Source organism: Bison bison, unplaced genomic scaffold, assembly GCF_000754665.1.
Source record: "Bison bison bison isolate TAMUID 2011002044 unplaced genomic scaffold, Bison_UMD1.0 scf7180017864324, whole genome shotgun sequence".
Lineage (NCBI taxonomy): Eukaryota > Metazoa > Chordata > Mammalia > Artiodactyla > Bovidae > Bison > Bison bison.
Window position 1 is genome coordinate 1,401,909 of NW_011494896.1, and position 15,210 is coordinate 1,417,118.

At 45.0% G+C, this 15,210-nt stretch overlaps 1 long non-coding RNA gene across 2 annotated transcripts in view; it reads left to right on the forward strand.

The window, feature by feature from the left end:
- The first annotated feature begins 194 nt into the window (after nt 1-194).
- LOC104998134 overlaps nt 195-15,210 on the forward strand; it is a 21,239-nt gene continuing 6,223 nt past the window's right edge. Inside the window, exons 1-3 of one of the 2 annotated variants that reach the window (XR_826416.1) lie at nt 195-1,044; nt 2,472-2,525; nt 2,633-2,670. This is a non-coding gene — a long non-coding RNA (uncharacterized LOC104998134). Of the gene's footprint in view, nt 1,045-2,471; nt 2,526-2,632; nt 2,671-15,210 lie in introns of those variants that run through there. The other variant, XR_826417.1, reaches the window with a different exon arrangement.

Here is a 15,210-nt window from a genome sequence, read left to right on the forward strand (position 1 = left end):
CCTACTGTATGCAGAATCCTGGGGTTGGCTGGGGAAGGAGAGAGGGAGTGATTGTCGAAAACCGCAAAGACAAGGTCCAACTCCGAGTCCAAGAGTACTGATGACGAAACAGAGAAAGAATCCATCTGTTATTAACAAGCTTAAAATTCCAAACCTGGAAAAACAAATCCTCTGTTGCTTAGTAAATATTTGTGGAGTAGCTGAACGAGGGTCCAGCCCCAAGATAACTAAGGCACAACCTTTTCCTTCCAGAAGTTCACGGCAACAAACCACATGCCCTCCGTACCTGGTAAAGGCTCCGGACCCACTAAGGGATCAGAGCTACTGTTCCTTCTGTGTTCATTGTGTAATTTCTTCCTAATCTGAGTCCTGGGGCTTTGTTTGTTTAGTGTGGGTGCTGCAGCTTCTGAGGACTGAGTGCAACGGGAAAGCATTTTCTAAGCCATTGTCATCCCATTTGATCCCCTGAAGGACACCTCGGCCTCAACAGGTAAGTGCTTAGGGAGGGGGCAGGAAGCAGGCAGAGTCCAGGCACCCTGAATTCTCTAAAACTTGGTCTGCTCATCAAAACCACCCCCTGTTCAAACTGTAAAAAAACAGGGGACTTTCCTGGCAGTCCAGTGGTGAAGACTTCACCTTCCAGTTCACCATGCACAGGTTCGATTCCCGGTCAGGGAGCTACAATCCCACGTGCCTCAGGACCCCAAACGCCCCAAAATATAAAGCAGAAGCACAATTTAAGTGAATTCCATGAAGACTTTAAAAATGGTCCACATCAAAAAATCTTCCCCCCAAAATTGTAAAAAAATAAAAATAAAAACTCACAAGGTGGCATCAGAGGCATTTAGCCATCCGACCAGCTGCCTCCTCTGAACGTCTCCGCTGGCGCACGTGATTTATGATACCTGCACCCAGAAGGTGGTGTGTGTAGCTGTGTCTGCCTTGTGCCCTGTGGGATCCCTCTCTTGCTTCTCTCACGCCATAGTTCTACGAATCCAGAGAGTCTGCTCTACAGAAATGAAGACAAGCACGCAGTCAACCGAGGTGCGGGCAGTGAGTGGTTCTGGAGCCCGAGATCCTGCGAGCGGGAGGGAGGGTGGACTCCGGCCGAGTTAGGAAAGGCCTCGGAGGCTGCGCCGTCTCCTCGCCGGGCACAGGGAGGTGGCGGGGGTCTGGGCGGGAGAGGGTGTCTCACGGAGCTCTCCCTGGCTGCCTCGGGGGGCCTCAGCTGGAGACAAGGCCAGGATGGGTGTGGGGGAGACGGGGCAGACAGACCAGTTTGAGAGACCGTGAAGGCCTCAACGAAGGGGGTAGCAGAGACTTGGAAAGGAGGGGGCGATTTTCAGAGAAACGGGCGACAGACTGCGTCCTCCTCGGCACAATTCAATGAGCCCAATCTGTGCTTTCTAAACGGCCTGTGCTCCAGAGGCCCAGAGCTCTCCGTTTGCTCCGGACACCTGATAAGGCACACTCCCTACGTTGCAAGTCCCAGATAAATAATGACCGAAGGAATCACACCGGGGCTGCGGCCCGTGGCACCCCGGAGAGCTGGGGTTTCCCCGAGGAGACGACTCCCTCAGAGTCTGCAGGTCAGCGTGACACTATCCGTCGGGGGCTGGAAAGGCCAGGGGCCCTGGGGGGTGGGCACCGTGTTGAGCTGTTTATGTCGTCTTCAGCCGCCGCACTACCTCATTTGGACTCGGAGTTTCCTATCGAGACTATAGCTGCTCCAGATTGCATAGGAAAGACTTCACTTAGTATAAACACCAACTTAATCCCACTCACATTTTCCATCTAGATCTTGTTTCTTGACAGTTTTCTCTGCGGGCTACTGTGGTCAGTAAAAAAGAAGTCTGGACTGCCAGCCAGATCCACAGCAAAAGGTGTCATCAGCACACACCTTTCCCCTAGTCCTCTTCCTTTTAAATCAGAAATTCTGTATAACATTTTCCATCAGTGAAAGAGAGAACCACCACTTCCTAGCTTTCTCTCTCTCTCTCTTTTTTTTTTTTTTGGGTCCCTTTTTTTTTTCCAAACAACAGACCTTCCTTTTGGATTTACATCAGCATTTAGCTAACTTCCTGAACACTTCACCCACTTCCTGAACTTATTCTGAGGAAGGAAAAACATCCTCCTTCAGAAATAAATGCAAATAATCACGGAGATTATTTTTATTAAATAAATAGTGTAAATGCAATGGAATTTCCTGTACAATGTACGTTTACTGTGGATATTTCAACAAGAATCTGTTTGTTGTGATCTCGTAGGAACCGTTTTATTTGCAGATAGTCTGAGGGATTATAACCGTTATGTAGCTACTCAAGAGATAAATTCTGAACATTTGCAATTTTTTTTTTCCTGTTTGCTGTTGTTAAAAAGTTTTTGTTTTTTTTTAACTGAAAAATCTGAACACTAGGGGGAATGGTTTTCTTTAGGTCAGCAATTCTGAACCTTCGTTTCTTTTAAAACAGGGTTTTCATGACCCCTAGTGGTAAATAGGGGGAAGGACCGCTTTAAAGCTGAAGGTGAGTGTCACACACTGTCTCAGTGATCAGGGTTTTTTAGTTATGCATTTGGGAGAAAATGGGCTTCCCTGGTGGTTCAGACGGTAAAGAATCTGCTTGCAATGCAGGAGACCCTGGTTCCATCCCTGAGTTGGGAAGATTCCCCTGGACTCCAATATTCCTGCCTGGAGAATCCCATGGACAGAGCGCATGGGGTCCCAAAGAGTCGAACACTGAACGACAAATACTTTGGGAGAAAACACACCTGTTCCAAGCACTTCTTAATGCCCATACTGCCTAAGAACCCTGTGAAGTGATGATATGGAAATGGCAATCCTTAAATATTTCTGGTGATGTTCTGTTCTTTTGATTAATATTTCTTCAGAGCCAGCCCACTGCCTAGCCAGCCCACACCTAAACTGGTTCAGTTTAAGAATGAATGAAAAAATCTGAGACTTTGGAGAGAGAAGCACATCGATATATCAAGTCAGGATCAGGGTCTCTTCAATTTTTTTTTTTAAATGAAGGCAGTCTCTCTGTATTGGTAAGAAGTTCGATTTGGTCATCTGGTTGTGGAGAAGAATGGTATTTTTCTGTTGAGTAAATCTCATGGACGCCTTAGAGATATGTTTTAGGCTGACTGTCCTGGTCTTTTTTGTTTTCATTTCTGGCTACACCACATGGCATGTGGGATCTTAGTTCCCCAACCAGGGATTGAACCCCAGGCCCCTTGCCTTGGAAGGGCAGTGTCTTAACCACTAGACCACCAGGGAAGTCCCCTTGCCCCTGTCTTTTACGAAGGGTTTACAGGGCCTTTCTTAATGTTCTCCAGTGTGTTGGGCAGCAGCTAATTTTTAGAGGAAGCGTGATAAGAATCTGAGAAAGGCTTTTCGCCCCCGCGTTCCTTGCACCACCGTCCAGCAGAAGGCTGCCTGGGACAGATGGGTATCTAGCCTCCTCATGCCTTCCCCAGGAAGAGGCTCCCTCATCCATTACCCAGGCTGACATTCTTCCGCAGGTCCATCCAAGGCCTGCAGAGTTGGGCCCCTTCCCCTTTCCTCCAGCTCCACGTCCCGCCTCTTTCTCAGACTCCACGTGTGTTCTAACCAATTCCAACTCCCTTGTGTCTCACTCCTCTCTGCTTTGCACATGCAGGTCCCCTCAGCCAGGAGACCCTGTCCCTCCAAGGCTCTGGACTCACTGCTCAAGACCCCGTGTAAGCGTTCTCTCTCCCGGGAGCCTTGAATGATCCCTCCTGGCTGACCTTGTGCCCCTGTGTGTCACCTCTCAAACACCTATAATTGCATGTTATCTCACATTCCATTGTTTGCACACATGTCTCTCCTAGACATCTGTGATAGTCTCAAGGACAAGGACTGTCCTGGCGCCTAACTCCCTGGCTTGTCCAGGTGCCCTGCCAATGTTGCCAATGATGCCAAGACCTGACATCAGTGTCTGTAGGCTTAGACTGTTCCGCTGGGCTGCAGTGTTTTGATAGGAGAGGCCGGGGAGTGTGCAGCTAGTTCAAAAGTAGAGTTGACAGTCAAGAGAGCAGGTCTTTGAAAGTGTACAGAACCACTTATTATCTCAAATGGCCTCAAGCCTCATCCCCTGAGGAATATGATGGTTTCACATAAATGATCTCTAAGTTTTTATCTGGGTACATCACAGTTTCTATAACTGGGGGAGCTGTGATCTAAGCGTTTGTAAAACCCTGAGGTCAATGCAGGAAGTCTGTAACTGCATGAAAAATATATAAAGTACACATGTGTCTTTGGGGAGCAAAATGGTCCAATCTTTCATAGGTGGGTGTATGATCACAAAAGATTGAATACCACTGATGAAGAATTGTTGCAAAAAGGATGCTCGTAATCTTTTATTGGCTCAGTAGGAGTTGACACCTTCTTGAGTGCTTCACAAGGGAAGCTTATAAACCAGCGATTCTGTTGCTTTTTTTCCACTGTCCTTCGTTAGGGCACCTACAGGTCTGGTCTACAATTTAAAAAGAGAGGTTAAGGGCTTTTGCCTGTGTTCCATTGGTGTTGAATTAGTGTCATCCTCCTTAGGTTCTAAAGGTATTGTGAAGGTATGATCAGAACCCTCGTTAACCCAAGATTATGCAGCATTCCCCACATAAAGAATTTTTCCTGCTCCAGGAAAGCTATCCCAGAGTGCTCACCAATCCTGCCCAGGTGGTCCAGGCTGAACCTTTTGTTCAGGTAACCTACATGTGAAGCATGACTATAAAATGTTCTGCCACTGTGGGCTGGGCTTGCAAACTGCCAGGATGCTTTTGCTCCTGGATGGGAGATGCCACCTATTAAAGTGAATTGCGGTCGGGAGAGGCAGGCTTCATATGTGTGTGAGCTGAGCAGTCATTCAGAGTCTCAGGCTTTAATGCTCTTGCTGTCTTGAGTGAAGTGAAAGTGAAAGTCACTCAATTGCTTCCGACTCTTTGGGACTCCATGGACTGTCGGCTACCAGGCTCCTCAGCAGACAGTCCATGGAGTTTTTCAGGCAAGAGTACTGGAGTGGGTTGCCATTTGAAGTTCTTAATAATTTTTGAATAAGAGCTTCTGTATTTTTACTTTGCACCTGGTCCTGCAAATTGTGCTGCAAGACCCGAGTGGCTGCATATACCTGAAGCAGCACCGTGCGGTGGAAAGGGCACGATCTTTGGAGTCAGCAGTTGGGAGTTCAGGTCCCCATTCTGTAATTTCTCAGCTGTGTGAGTGTGACTAGGTTGCTTAACGTCTCTGGCCTTCAGTGTTCTTATATCTAAAACGGTGATCATGGTGACCATAATATCTAACTTCTGTAATTGTCAGGGCTGTTAAACAGTATGTGTGATGGCAATGGCTGATAATGATGACAATGATTGGAAATTAACAAGTTAAGAAAGAACAAAATACACGAATATGAAAAGGAGACCAAAACAAACCAAAAAATCCATACACACAGACTTTTAGAGGTGGGAGGAATCCTAAAGACGAGCTCTTAGGTCCAGCTGTTTTGACCTTTGTCCTTCCACAGTCCTTTGAATTAGACCACGTGAAAATATTATATTATCATTATTTTCCTTTATTATAAATCTTTTTCTGCATTCAACTTTGAGACCTCCCCCTGCCTCTCCAGACTTGGGACTGTGTCTATCCTTGAAAACAAATAAACAAACAAACAAAACTCTTCACAACGCCTGTCATAAAGTAGATGTTTAATAAATAATTGTTGAAAGAATAAACTAGCTCATTATTTGATTTTCTTGTTGCAAAGCTGAAGCCCAGAGAAACTGAGTAAGTTACCCAGGCTCACAAAGCCTATCCTTGGCAAAGCCAGAACTGGAGTCCCTTCTGTTTGTTTTGAAAGGAGTGCTTAGGGCCCTGTGGGGACCCATGTAGACACCATCTTTATTGCTTGCTGAGTTGCAATGATCAGATTACCTGGGAAATGTCTGAGTCTTTTGTGTAAGTGTATATTTACTTATTTGGAGTAAAAAATCAGAGGGGAAGGCCAGCCACTGGGGCTGGAACGAATATCCTTGGGACTGTCCCAGAGAACTTCTAGAGAAAGCAATCCATCAGACCTCTTTACTGAGCTCACAAGCCTGGCTCCCCTCTCTCCTTCCCCAGATCCTCCCATTCATGAGATTATCCTCTGTGATGCTGATGTCCTAGCTGTGATTGATCACCCACTGCTATCTCGGGGACCTGAGAGTGACCTTCTGGGTGCATTTGTAAGGGGAAAAAAAAAATAAAAACCTTGAATGCATCCTCCGGTTGGCCTGAGATAAGGGGGGCTCAGAGTCATCTTTCATTAGAAAGATGGAAAAGCAATCATTGGAAAAACAATCCAAACAATAAAAAAAAAAAAAAAAATCCATAAGAAAATATTCTCCTTCCAAGGACTTAAAAGATACTTCTCATTTCAGCCATCCCACTGACATGATACCACCTCTAGGCAAGAAAAACAAATGTGTTTGTGAGAGGAGGAGAGGAAGGGAAGAAAGGAGAGATGGAAAAGTTAACAGAGGAAGGGAGGAGGGGCGGGATGCAAGGAAAAGATGAAGAAACAAAGACAGAGAGGCTGAACGTATTTGAAAAGAGATGTGGGACTCATATTTACCTGAAGAATCCCAGAAAGCTAAATCAGACTATCAGGATGAATCAGTCTTGTTAAACTCACTTGGTTCAGCGTTAATTCTCAGGCTGGGAAGGAAGCATTGGAATACAGTGAAAAGATCTGGGTTTGAGTTTCGGCTCGAATGACAGTTTGTTGTGCGGACTGGGACTTGAATTTTTCAAGTCCTAGACCTCAGTTTTCTAACTCAGAAGTAGGGGGGAAATAGAGGAAATGAGACATACAAAAGTCATTTGAAAAAACAGAGTGTGACTCAAGCAAACACGGCCTCGAATTTATACGCGAGCTGGATCCATTCCACTTAAAACAGGCTTCGACACACCCCCAGCTCTGCTCTTCAGAAGCTGGAGGAACTTTTGTACTTCGTGTTTCTTAAATAAATAAGTACAAGATCCGATGGTCTTGTCACATCATTATGCTCAGGTGAGCTCATTCCGAGTCGTGGGTACAATTCTGAAATCATAATAAAAAGATAAAACAGACGCATGGCTTCCTACCAGCTTTCAACACACTTATTACCCTGGAGTGGGCAGACCTGGCTGGCAATGAGTCCTGATGCCAGTCCTGCCGCTCCAGTGCTGGGTATGAGTGAGTGTGACCATCTGCAAATTTCTCAGTGTCATCCAACCTCCCTGTTCCCACTTCTGATGGGAAAACACCCCCCTCCCTGTGTTGTCAGCACAAAAGCAAGTGCTGAGCGCAGCTGTTGACTTCTGCTGGAGCCTCTGCCTCTGTTGACCGACCCTGCACCCTCAGTTCCAGCACAGAGCAGATGAGAAATACATAAGATTTTTCCTCCTCTTCTCTTTTTCACTGCTCTTACCCCCTCCCCACTCCCACTTACTCAGGTGTATTTCCCTGGGCCCCAAAGTAAAAGCTTTGGATCTGCGTATCTGAGATACTGCTTGACAGCATCTCTGTGAAGCCTTCAAACAGGAAGTGCAGTCACTGCACTAAACCCCCTACATACTAGCCTACAAGTTGTGAGCTTTCAAAGATGTGGATGTGAAAACCGGATGGAATTGGAGGCCCAGAGAAAGGATGAAGAGAGAAAAGAGGAAGAAGAAACTGAGGAACCGAAGGGATTCACGACACAGGAAACGGCAAGGGGATTTTCTCTACTTGTGGAGGCATGGTTAGTTTTTGAGGCTGCTGCTACTGCTGCTAAGTCACTCCAGTCGTGTCCGACTCTGTGCGACCCCATAGACGGCAGCCCACGAGGCTCCCCCGTCCCTGGGATTCTCCAGGCAAGAACACTGGAGTGGGTTGCCAGTAGTTTTTGAGGCACCAGACCTGAAAGTCGAAAGAAGCATGAAAGTTGCAGCAGCCGTTCAGAACGCAATCCAGGGCTACCGTGGCATCCCTGACAAGACAGACGAGCTACCACCCAGAAATCACTGGATCATTTTTTCAAGAGGCTAGGTGGAATTGAGTCTGGCGTGGACCAGAGCTTGTGCCATCAACGTCAGCTGCAAGCGGAATTGCAGCCTGCCCTCCGTCTCTGTTGCTGACGACCCTTCGGCTCTTCCATTGCCCACCTCCGCTCCCTCCTCCATCACTAACTCTCCTCGCCTGTGCACCCAATGCCCACCCCTGTATGCCAGCTGTTGTGCTGTGCTACTGTACTTTTCAAGGTCCTGTACTGTAAGGTTAAAAATGTTTTCTTTATTTTTTGTTTTGTAACGTATTATTTGTGTGAAAAGCGTTATAAACCTGTTACTGTACAGTACTATACAACCGTGTTAGCTGGCTCCCTAGGCTGACTCTGTTGGACTTAGGGACAAATTGGATTTACGAACGCATTCTCAGAATGGAACTCATTTGTGTGTAGGGGACTTAATGTATTTTATGGTTGTATATCTGTCTTGGGTGTCAGCAAGTAAAACAGATTCCAGATAACTTATTTGCAGAGCAGTTAATTGGCAGGATATTAGGGGATGGAGAGAACTAGAAATGGGTAGAGATCAGAGGAGGTTCTTGTGCTGTGAAGAACGCAGTGGGGGAGGGGAAAAGGTCCAAGTGTGAGTTTTCTCTTGGTTGATAATTTGTTGTGTGAACACGGACGTGTCATTTCACATCCTGGGCCTCCGGTCTCCCACCCAGGAGTGGAGAGTCAGTGGGCGAGGCCACAGCTGTGGTGTCCGGCAGCAGTGTGGTCAGCAGGCTAGTTCCACTGCTTTCAAACCAACGGCTTCCAGCTCTTTCCGTGGATAACCACCAGCCACATCTGCATTCCTGAACTGATTCTCGGAGGCTGCCAGTTCAAGGGAAGACCACCAGAGCGGCTGAGCCCAAGTCAGTTGCCCACCCTCAGATTTTGCTAGGGCCAGTGTGTGAGTGTGTGTGTGTCTGTATGTGTGTGTCTGTGTGAGTGTGTGTATGTGTGTGTGAGAGAGTGTGTGAATGTGTGTGAGTGAGTGTGTGTGAGAGTGTATGTGTGAGTGTGTGTTGTGTGTGTGTGTGAGTGTGTGTGTGAGAGTAAGTGTGCGTGTGTATGTGTGTGAGAGAAAGAGAGAGAGAGAGAGGTCCTGACTACTTTTGATGTGGAAGATGGGTTCAACCTCCCACCAAGAAAAACCACACCAAGATCAATCCTTAGGAAGAGAGAGGGGTTGGTTGAGAGACACTAGACAATTAAACTGGGACGCCTGTCCAGTTGCAGCTCAGAAGAGGACGCGCAGGCATCTTCCAGAGGCCATGGACTCTGAGGTCCCGCCTTGTGTGGGATAAAGGGCCCAAGTACCGTGCTGAGGGCCCACTGCTGTGGATAGAGAGGGCCCTGCAGTGTCTGCTCCTTCAAAGTGGTTTTGAAGAAAAATCAACATTAAATGAAAACAAATAATTAGGAATTTATTGTCATTGAAAAACACATATAAACAAGTTCCACTTTCCACTTCCACTTTGAAAGTGGCTCAGTCGTGTCCAACTCTTTGCGACCCCATGGACTATACAGTCCATGGAATTCTCCAGGCCAGAATACTGGAGTGGGTAGCCTTTCCCTTGTCCAAGGGATCTTCCCAACCCAGGGATCAAACCCAGGTCTCCCACATTGCAGGTGGATTCTTTACCAGCTGAGCCACAAAGGAAGCCCAAGAACACTGGAGTGGGTAGCCTATCCCTTCTCTAGCAGATCTTCCCGACCCAGGAATCGAACCGGGGTCTCCTGCATTGCAGGCGGATTCTTTACCAACTGAGCTATGAGGGAAGCCCAATAAACAAGTTGAATTCAATTAAATTAAATACACTTTGCCTCTGAGTGTAGACAGGTTTGGAGAAATACCTGTGCAGACATCAGTCACAAGCCATCTGAAGAGCTGGTCCCTTACCATTTAATAAACAAGTTGAATTCAATTAAATGGTGAGGGACCAGCTCTTCAGATGGCTTGTGACTGATTTCCACACAGCTGTTTCTCCAGACCTGTCTACACTCAGAGGCAGGGGCTTCAAGCAGCCCATGTGTGTGTCTCACCTCCTCTCAGCTCTCAGCACGCCCCTGAATGCTGGGTGGCCCTGCCACTGATCATATTGTCTCTGCTTCAGGAACTGACTGCTTCCTTCTTTCATATCTTTAAAACCCTAATCATTCAAAAAACTAAATTAAAGACTCAAGCCCAACAGCTGAATGCATTTTTTTGTTTGGGAAAGCCCAGTTTTCAGTAGAAGATTATCCTGGGCAAAGACACCTGCCCTGCCGCCCCACCCCCCACCCCAATCTTTCTTTTCAGAATAAGTATTCTGATGAATCTCAGAAGTCATTGGACCTATTTCCTGCTAAAAGGTGACAAACCAACAAGAAAATAATCATTAATCACCCTCAACTCTTCACTGCAAATAAACAGGACTGCTTTGGACAATTTAGATGGTCCGCTGCTGCTGCTGCTGCTGCTGCTAAGTCGCTTCAGTCGTGTCCGACTCTGTGCGACCCCATAGACGGCAGCCCACCAGGCTCCCCCGTCCATGGGATTCTCCAGGCAAGAACACTGGAGTGGGTTGCCATTTCCTTCTCCATAGATGGTCCACAATCACCTCCAAAATTTGGTACGGATTATGTTAGACTAAATCCTCACTTTTGCACAGGGCATCACAGTTTATACAGAGCTTTCTGGCTTGCATGGGCTTCCCAGGTGGCTCAGTGGTAAGGAGTCTACCTGCCAACGCAGGAGACCCAGGTTTGATCCCTGGTCAGGAAGATCCCCTGGAGGAGGAAATGGCAATCCACTACAGTGTTCTTGGCTGGGAAATCCCATGGACAGAGGAGCCTGGTGGGATCCTCCGTGGGATCACACAGAGTCGGACACGACTGAGCAACTGACTGAGCGCACACACACACACACACATGCATAGTTCTCGTGGAGCCTGCAGTTTGCCCCCTTAAATGCATTATTTTATTTGAGCCCCTACTAGGCCACTGGGCAAGCATCACTTTTCTTCCGATTACTGTAAATACGTCCTCAACTTGTTCAATGTCCACTCTTTCTTTTTTCTTTAAATTGAGGCATACTTCACATCTGATAAAAAGCACAAGTCTCAGTTGTTCACTCTGGCAAGTTTTGACAGTTTCACACACTGTGTAACTGCCAGGTACAAACAGACACAAAACATTTCCATCACCCCAGAACATTTCCTCACTTTTCTTTCCAATTTCCCTCTCCCCCCAGCAACTACTTTCTGATTTCTATCACTACAATTTTGGTTTTTTGGTATGTGAGTTTCATTTCATATCAGTGGAATCACACAGTATATGCATGAATTATCCATGCTGTGTATATCAGGAGAGTCTACGCTTGTATTGCTGATAGTATTCATTGTATAAATACATCACAATTTGCTTTTGAAATCATCTTTTGATAGAAATTTGTGGAGTTTGGGGGGGCATACTTTTTGCTTTTATAAATATGGCTGCTATAAAAATTCTTGTACAAATACTTTTGTGAACATGTGTTTTCATTTAACTTGGATAAATACCTAAGAATGAAATCGCTGGGTCATAGGGTAGATGTATGTTTAACTTTATAAAAAAAGCACCAAATAGTTCTCCAAAGTGGTTTGTCAGATATATGGCTTGTCAGCATCCACTTGGCTTCCTCCAGTCATTTCTCCTTGTAAACTCCAGAGCAATCTATTCAAAACATAACCTTGATCCCATCACTTTCCTGCTGAAACCCTTTCAATGGGTTTCCACTACCCTTCAGATGGAGTCCAAATTTTTAAACACGGCGTGCATAGCGTGGCCCAGCGCTTGCCTCAGCTACTGCTTCCTGTCTCCCTGCCCCCTTGTATCTGCATTCCAGTCTCCTTCCCTGTGGAGCTTTTTCCCTCCTCTTTTCCTGGATGACCCCTGTTCATCCACTGGACTTTCTGCCCATTTATCCTTCAAGTTTCAACTTACGGCTTACTTCCTCAGGGGCTTCCTCTGTGGACGAGGTCAGGTCACACGTTACCTGCTCCTGTGATGCCTGGGTCTTCTCCTTCTTAACATTCATTGTGCCGTTGTTATTTTTAAATTGCATATATTTATTTCAGTTTTTGAATAGGTTATACACTCATACAGTTCAAAGATTCTCAAAAGATGTTCAGCGAAAAGTTTTGGGTGCACTCCTGTTCCATTTTGCCTAGCTTCCCACCTACCTAAAAAAAAAAAAAACCACAGAAAAACTCCCTTCAATCCCTTTCCAGAGGGACTTCCCTGGTTAAGAATTCACCTTCATTGCAGGGGATGCGGGTCTGATTGCTGGTCAGTGAACTAAGATTCCCACGTGTCTCGGGGCAAACTAAGGCCACGTGTCACAGCTAGCGAAGCCTGCGTGTCACAGTGAAGAGCCTGCACAGCAACAGAAGCTTCCTTTCCAGAAAATGCCTATGTGAGATTTTTACACACATATGCACTATACTGATTATTAGTATTACTCTTTGTAATATCACTGCATCAGTTTATTATATTACTATATTAGTATATATACTAATATAAAGAATATATACTAATTATATAATATATATTATATGTATATATAATATAAATATATACTAATATAATAAATTGATGCAGTAATATTACAAAGAGTAATACTAATAATTAGTATAGTGCATATGTGTATGAAAGTGAAAGTCGCTCAGTTGTGTCCAACTCTTTGCAACTCCATGAACTATACAGTCCATGGACTTCTCTAGGCCAGAGTGGGTAGCCATTCCCTTCTCCAGGGGATCTTTATGTGTAAAATCTCATAAAGGCATTTTCTGGAGAGGAATTTTTTTTGGCTGTATTATATATATATATATATGTACACTAATATAATTAATATATATACTAATATAGTAAATTGATATAATAATATTAGAAACAGTAATACTAAAAATTAGTATAGTGCATGTGTGTGTAAAATCTCATATAGGCGTTTTCTGGAGGGGAATTTTTTTTTTGACTGCATTATATATATATAAACCAATATAATTAGTATATATACTAATATAATAAGTAAATATACTAATATAATGAATTGATACAGTAATATTAGAGTAATGCTAATAATTAGTGTAGTGTAAATGGGTGTAAAATCTCATACAGGCCTCTTCTAGGAAGGAATTTCTTTGGGTTGTGCAGGCTCCTCATTGAACTACACTATCGTTAGTCTCACAGTAGTGCACTCTACACACCATCCTGCACTTTCCTTTTTTCACTTAGCAATATGTCTTGGTAATTTTCCTTTTTAGAACTTAGAAATCTTGCTCATTCTTTGTCACTTCTCCCTGGTGTTCCATCTAGGGCTGGTCTGTCCCTTAAGCCTGACGCTCTGTCTAGGACTGCTCCAGGCCCATCCGGATGGCCATTTCAGTTATTCTTCATCTTTTGCTAATCAATGTTGTAGTGATAACAATCATATACACATGTTACTTTCTTGTGAATGTTAGAACACCCAAAGGATAATTTCATAGGAACAAATTGCTGGTATAAAAAGTCCGAGTTTGTATAATATTTGAACAGATTTTGGCAAATTGCCTTCCATGGGGTTGTATCACTTTATGCACCCACCCGCAGCGAATCAGAAAGCCTGTTTGCCCTTGACCTCGCTGTATTTGTTGCAGAGCGTTTGGCAATCTGGCAATGTGAGAACAAAAAAATATCATCTTGGCATAGTTTGTTTTAGTTTGCATTTCTTACTTGAGAAACTAAGCATCTGGTAGGATTTGTTATATTTTTAATTACATAGCACTGCTGCTGCTGCTAAGTCGCTTCAGTCGTGTCCGACTCTGTGCGACCCCACAGACGGCAGCCCACCAGGCTCCCCCGTCCCTGGGATTCTCCAGGCAAGAACACTGGAGTGGGTTGCCATTTCCTTCTCCATTACATAGCACAGTGCCTGGCAATATATCCAATACATCTATCAATACAATAACAAACATATGTGTTGTCTATTAATATATATGATGTATGCCAAGTGCGTATATTTTATTTATTAATATATATTAAGCATATGTACTGTATACAAGTATATATAATTGTTGAAGGGATTAAAAACTGAATGATGATCAAAGAGCTTAAGGTTAAATGATTTAGGACACACAACTCGTAAGTGAGGATTTTCTGGCACCGAGTACAGTGTGATTCCTTTTTTTAAAAATATTTTTAAAAATTAATTTACTTATTTTAATTAGAGGCTAATTACTTTACAATATTGTAGTGGTTTTTGCCAAACATTGACATGAATCAGCCATGGGTGTACATGTGTTCCCCATCCTGAACCCCACTCCCACCTTCCTCCCCATCCCATCCCTCAGGGTCATCCCAGTGCACCAGCCCTGAGAACCCTGTCTCATGCATTGAACCTTTACCGGTGATCTGCTTCATATATGGTAACATACATGTTTCAGTGCTATTCTCTCAAATCATCCCACTTTCGCCTTCTGCCACAGAGTCCAAAAGTCTGTTCTTTATATCTGTGTCTCTTTTGCTGTCTCACATAAAGGATCGTTGTTACCATCTTTCTAAATTCCATATATATGCGTTAATATATGTACAGTATGATTTCTATCAGCGTGTGCAGCCCCACATTTTTAGGGTGGTCCACAGGGAGAACGGAGAAGGCAATGGCACCCCAGTCCAGGACTCTTGCCTGGAAAATCCCATGGACAGAGGGGCCTGGAGGGCTGCAGTCCATGGGGTCGCTGGGAGTCGGACACGACTGAGTGACTTCACTTTATTTTTTTCACTTCCATGCATTGGAGAAGGAAATGGCAACCCACTCCAGTGTTCTTGCCTGGAGAATCCCAGGGACGGGGGAGCCTCGTGGGCTGCCATCTATGGGGTCACACAGAGTCGGACACGACTGAAGCGACTTAGCAGCAGCAGCAGCAACAGGGAGAAAGGAAAAGGAGAGGCTATGAAAGGGCAGAAGGTAAAAATCTTGCCTCTGCTCCGCTCGGTGTTACTGTTGAAATCATTTACAAGATGCCAAGTATACTGTTTGATAGGACATACAACCCACTCAGTATTCTTGCCTGGAAAATCGCACGGACAGAGGAGCCTGGTGGGCTACGGTCCACAGGGCCGCAGAGACTCAGACACGACAGAAAC